The following is a 7,008-nucleotide window of genomic DNA, read 5'->3' on the forward strand; positions in this document are numbered from 1 at the left end:
TGGAGGCTATATACAGGGGTACCGGTACAGAGTCAATGTGGAGGCTATATACAGGGGTACCGGTACAGAGTCAATGTGGAGGCTATATACAGGGGTACCGGTACAGAGTCAATGTGGAGGCTATATACAGGGGTACCGGTACAGAGTCAATGTGGAGGCTATATACACGGGTACCGGTACAGAGTCAATGTGGAGGCTATATACAGGGGGTACCGGTACAGAGTCAATGTGGAGGCTATATACAGGGGGTACCGGTACCGGTACAGAGTCAATGTGGAGGCTATATACAGGGTGTTACTGTACAGAGTTAATGTGGAGGCTATATACAGGGGGTACCGGTACAGAGTCAATGTGGAGGCTATATACAGGGGGGTACCGGTACAGAGTCAATGTGGAGGCTATATACAGGGGGGTACCGGTACAGAGTCAATGTGGAGGCTATATACAGGGGGGTACCGGTACAGAGTCAATGTGGAGGCTATATACAGGGTGTTACTGTACAGAGTCAATGTGGAGGCTATATACAGGGTGAACCGGTACAGAGTCAATGTGGAGGCTATATACAGGGGGTACCGGTACAGAGTCAATGTGGAGGCTATATACAGGGGGTACTGGTACAGAGTCAATGTGGAGGCTATATACAGGGTGTTACTGTACAGAGTCAATGTGGAGGCTATATACAGGGGGGTACCGGTACAGAGTCAATGTGGAGGCTATATACAGGGGGTACCGGTACAGAGTCAATGTGGAGGCTATATACAGGGGGGTACCGGTACAGAGTCAATGTGGAGGCTATATACAGGGTGTTACTGTACAGAGTCAATGTGGAGGCTATATACAGGGTGTACCGGTACAGAGTCAATGTGGAGGCTATATACAGGGGGTACCGGTACAGAGTCAATGTGGAGGCTATATACAGGGTGTTACGGTACAGAGTCAATGTGGAGGCTATACACAGGGTGTTACTGTACAGAGTCAATGTGGAGGCTATATACAGGGTGTACCGGTACAGAGCCAATGTGGAGGCTATATACAGGGGGTACCGGTACAGAGTCAATGTGGAGGCTATATACAGGGGGTACCGGTACAGAGTCAATGTGGAGGCTATATACAGGGTGTTACTGTACAGAGTCAATGTGGAGGCTATATACAGGGTGTTACTGTACAGAGTTAATGTGGAGGCTATATACAGGGGGTACCGGTACAGAGTCAATGTGGAGGCTATATACAGGGGGTACCGGTACAGAGTTAATGTGGAGGCTATATACAGGGGGTACTGGTACAGAGTCAATGTGGAGGCTGTATACAGGGGGTACCGGTACAGAGTTAATGTGGAGGCTATATACAGGGGGTACCGGTACAGAGTCAATGTGGAGACTATATACAGGGGGTACCGGTACAGAGTCAATGTGGAGGCTATATACAGGGGGGTACCGGTACAGAGTCAATGTGGAGGCTATATACAGGGTGTTACTGTACAGAGTCAATGTGGAGGCTATATACAGGGTGTACCGGTACAGAGTCAATGTGGAGGCTATATACAGGGGGTACCGGTACAGAGTCAATGTGGAGGCTATATACAGGGGGGTACCGGTACAGAGTCAATGTGGAGGCTATATACAGGGGGGTACCGGTACAGAGTCAATGTGGAGGCTATATACAGGGTGTTACTGTACAGAGTCAATGTGGAGGCTATATACAGGGTGTACCGGTACAGAGTCAATGTGGAGGCTATATACAGGGGGTACCGGTACAGAGTCAATGTGGAGGCTATATACAGGGGGTACCGGTACAGAGTCAATGTGGAGGCTATATACAGGGTGTTACTGTACAGAGTCAATGTGGAGGCTATATACAGGGGGGTACCGGTACAGAGTCAATGTGGAGGCTATATACAGGGTGTTACTGTACAGAGTCAATGTGGAGGCTATATACAGGGTGTACCGGTACAGAGTCAATGTGGAGGCTATATACAGGGGTACCGGTACAGAGTCAATGTGGAGGCTATATACAGGGGTACCGGTACAGAGTCAATGTGGAGGCTATATACAGGGGTACCGGTACAGAGTCAATGTGGAGGCTATATACAGGGGTACCGGTACAGAGTCAATGTGGAGGCTATATACAGGGGTACCGGTACAGAGTCAATGTGGAGGCTATATACAGGGGGTACCGGTACAGAGTCAATGTGGAGGCTATATACAGGGGGTACCGGTACCGGTACAGAGTCAATGTGGAGGCTATATACAGGGTGTTACTGTACAGAGTTAATGTGGAGGCTATATACAGGGGGTACCGGTACAGAGTCAATGTGGAGGCTATATACAGGGGGGTACCGGTACAGAGTCAATGTGGAGGCTATATACAGGGGGGTACCGGTACAGAGTCAATGTGGAGGCTATATACAGGGGGGTACCGGTACAGAGTCAATGTGGAGGCTATATACAGGGTGTTACTGTACAGAGTCAATGTGGAGGCTATATACAGGGTGTACCGGTACAGAGTCAATGTGGAGGCTATATACAGGGGGTACCGGTACAGAGTCAATGTGGAGGCTATATACAGGGGGTACTGGTACAGAGTCAATGTGGAGGCTATATACAGGGTGTTACTGTACAGAGTCAATGTGGAGGCTATATACAGGGGGGTACCGGTACAGAGTCAATGTGGAGGCTATATACAGGGGGTACCGGTACAGAGTCAATGTGGAGGCTATATACAGGGGGGTACCGGTACAGAGTCAATGTGGAGGCTATATACAGGGTGTTACTGTACAGAGTCAATGTGGAGGCTATATACAGGGTGTATCGGTACAGAGTCAATGTGGAGGCTATATACAGGGGGTACCGGTACAGAGTCAATGTGGAGGCTATATACAGGGTGTTACGGTACAGAGTCAATGTGGAGGCTATACACAGGGTGTTACTGTACAGAGTCAATGTGGAGGCTATATACAGGGTGTACCGGTACAGAGCCAATGTGGAGGCTATATACAGGGGGTACCGGTACAGAGTCAATGTGGAGGCTATATACAGGGGGTACCGGTACAGAGTCAATGTGGAGGCTATATACAGGGTGTTACTGTACAGAGTCAATGTGGAGGCTATATACAGGGTGTTACTGTACAGAGTTAATGTGGAGGCTATATACAGGGGGTACCGGTACAGAGTCAATGTGGAGGCTATGTACAGGGGGTACCGGTACAGAGTTAATGTGGAGGCTATATACAGGGGGTACTGGTACAGAGTCAATGTGGAGGCTGTATACAGGGGGTACCGGTACAGAGTTAATGTGGAGGCTATATACAGGGGGTACCGGTACAGAGTCAATGTGGAGACTATATACAGGGGGTACCGGTACAGAGTCAATGTGGAGGCTATATACAGGGGGGTACCGGTACAGAGTCAATGTGGAGGCTATATACAGGGTGTTACTGTACAGAGTCAATGTGGAGGCTATATACAGGGTGTACCGGTACAGAGTCAATGTGGAGGCTATATACAGGGGGTACCGGTACAGAGTCAATGTGGAGGCTATATACAGGGGGGTACCGGTACAGAGTCAATGTGGAGGCTATATACAGGGGGGTACCGGTACAGAGTCAATGTGGAGGCTATATACAGGGTGTTACTGTACAGAGTCAATGTGGAGGCTATATACAGGGTGTACCGGTACAGAGTCAATGTGGAGGCTATATACAGGGGGTACCGGTACAGAGTCAATGTGGAGGCTATATACAGGGGGTACCGGTACAGAGTCAATGTGGAGGCTATATACAGGGTGTTACTGTACAGAGTCAATGTGGAGGCTATATACAGGGGGGTACCGGTACAGAGTCAATGTGGAGGCTATATACAGGGTGTTACTGTACAGAGTCAATGTGGAGGCTATATACAGGGTGTACCGGTACAGAGTCAATGTGGAGGCTATATACAGGGGGTACTGGTACAGAGTCAATGTGGAGGCTATATACAGGGGGTACCGGTACAGAGTCAATGTGGAGGCTATATACAGGGTATTACGGTACAGAGTCAATGTGGAGGCTATATACAGGGGGTACCGGTACAGAGTCAATGTGGAGGCTATATACAGGGTATTACGGTACAGAGTCAATGTGGAGGCTATATACAGGGGTACCGGTACAGAGTCAATGTGGAGGCTATATACAGGGATACCGGTACAGAGTCAATGTGGAGGCTATATACAGGGTATTACGGTACAGAGTCAATGTGGAGGCTATATACAGGGGTACCGGTACAGAGTCAATGTGGAGGCTATATACAGGGGTACCGGTACAGAGTCAATGTGGAGGCTATATACAGGGGTACCGGTACAGAGTCAATGTGGAGGCTATATACAGGGGTACCGGTACAGAGTCAATGTGGAGGCTATATACAGGGGTACCGGTGCAGAGTCAATGTGGAGGCTATATACAGGGGTACCGGTACAGAGTCAATGTGGAGGCTATATACAGGGGTACCGGTACAGAGTCAATGTGGAGGCTATATACAGGGGGTACCGGTACAGAGTCAATGTGGAGGCTATATACAGGGGGTACCGGTACCGGTACAGAGTCAATGTGGAGGCTATATACAGGGTGTTACTGTACAGAGTTAATGTGGAGGCTATATACAGGGGGTACCGGTACAGAGTCAATGTGGAGGCTATATACAGGGGGGTACCGGTACAGAGTCAATGTGGAGGCTATATACAGGGGGGTACCGGTACAGAGTCAATGTGGAGGCTATATACAGGGGGGTACCGGTACAGAGTCAATGTGGAGGCTATATACAGGGTGTTACTGTACAGAGTCAATGTGGAGGCTATATACAGGGTGTACCGGTACAGAGTCAATGTGGAGGCTATATACAGGGGGTACCGGTACAGAGTCAATGTGGAGGCTATATACAGGGGGTACTGGTACAGAGTCAATGTGGAGGCTATATACAGGGTGTTACTGTACAGAGTCAATGTGGAGGCTATATACAGGGGGGTACCGGTACAGAGTCAATGTGGAGGCTATATACAGGGGGTACCGGTACAGAGTCAATGTGGAGGCTATATACAGGGGGGTACCGGTACAGAGTCAATGTGGAGGCTATATACAGGGTGTTACTGTACAGAGTCAATGTGGAGGCTATATACAGGGTGTACCGGTACAGAGTCAATGTGGAGGCTATATACAGGGGGTACCGGTACAGAGTCAATGTGGAGGCTATATACAGGGTGTTACGGTACAGAGTCAATGTGGAGGCTATACACAGGGTGTTACTGTACAGAGTCAATGTGGAGGCTATATACAGGGTGTACCGGTACAGAGCCAATGTGGAGGCTATATACAGGGGGTACCGGTACAGAGTCAATGTGGAGGCTATATACAGGGGGTACCGGTACAGAGTCAATGTGGAGGCTATATACAGGGTGTTACTGTACAGAGTCAATGTGGAGGCTATATACAGGGTGTTACTGTACAGAGTTAATGTGGAGGCTATATACAGGGGGTACCGGTACAGAGTCAATGTGGAGGCTATATACAGGGGGTACCGGTACAGAGTTAATGTGGAGGCTATATACAGGGGGTACTGGTACAGAGTCAATGTGGAGGCTGTATACAGGGGGTACCGGTACAGAGTTAATGTGGAGGCTATATACAGGGGGTACCGGTACAGAGTCAATGTGGAGACTATATACAGGGGGTACCGGTACAGAGTCAATGTGGAGGCTATATACAGGGGGGTACTGTACAGAGTCAATGTGGAGGCTATATACAGGGTGTACCGGTACAGAGTCAATGTGGAGGCTATATACAGGGGGGTACCGGTACAGAGTCAATGTGGAGGCTATATACAGGGGGGTACCGGTACAGAGTCAATGTGGAGGCTATATACAGGGTGTTACTGTACAGAGTCAATGTGGAGGCTATATACAGGGTGTACCGGTACAGAGTCAATGTGGAGGCTATATACAGGGGGTACCGGTACAGAGTCAATGTGGAGGCTATATACAGGGGGTACCGGTACAGAGTCAATGTGGAGGCTATATACAGGGTGTTACTGTACAGAGTCAATGTGGAGGCTATATACAGGGGGGTACCGGTACAGAGTCAATGTGGAGGCTATATACAGGGTGTTACTGTACAGAGTCAATGTGGAGGCTATATACAGGGTGTACCGGTACAGAGTCAATGTGGAGGCTATATACAGGGGGTACCGGTACAGAGTCAATGTGGAGGCTATATACAGGGGGTACCGGTACAGAGTCAATGTGGAGGCTATATACAGGGTGTTACTGTACAGAGTCAATGTGGAGGCTATATACAGGGGGGTACCGGTACAGAGTCAATGTGGAGGCTATATACAGGGGGTACCGGTACAGAGTCAATGTGGAGGCTATATACAGGGGGGTACCGGTACAGAGTCAATGTGGAGGCTATATACAGGGTGTTACTGTACAGAGTCAATGTGGAGGCTATATACAGGGTGTACCGGTACAGAGTCAATGTGGAGGCTATATACAGGGGGTACCGGTACAGAGTCAATGTGGAGGCTATATACAGGGGGTACCGGTACAGAGTCAATGTGGAGGCTATATACAGGGTGTTACTGTACAGAGTCAATGTGGAGGCTATATACAGGGTGTTACTGTACAGAGTTAATGTGGAGGCTATATACAGGGGGTACCGGTACAGAGTCAATGTGGAGGCTATATACAGGGGGTACCGGTACAGAGTTAATGTGGAGGCTATATACAGGGGGTACTGGTACAGAGTCAATGTGGAGGCTGTATACAGGGGGTACCGGTACAGAGTTAATGTGGAGGCTATATACAGGGGGTACCGGTACAGAGTCAATGTGGAGGCTATATACAGGGTGTTACGGTACAGAGTCAATGTGGAGACTATATACAGGGGGTACCGGTACAGAGTCAATGTGGAGGCTATATACAGGGGGTACCGGTACAGAGTCAATGTGGAGGCTATATACAGGGGGTACCGGTACAGAGTCAGTG

The sequence above is a fragment of the Oncorhynchus mykiss genome, chromosome 10 (genome assembly GCF_057628025.1).
Source record: "Oncorhynchus mykiss isolate SJ-2025 chromosome 10, ASM5762802v1, whole genome shotgun sequence".
Classification (NCBI taxonomy): domain Eukaryota; kingdom Metazoa; phylum Chordata; class Actinopteri; order Salmoniformes; family Salmonidae; genus Oncorhynchus; species Oncorhynchus mykiss.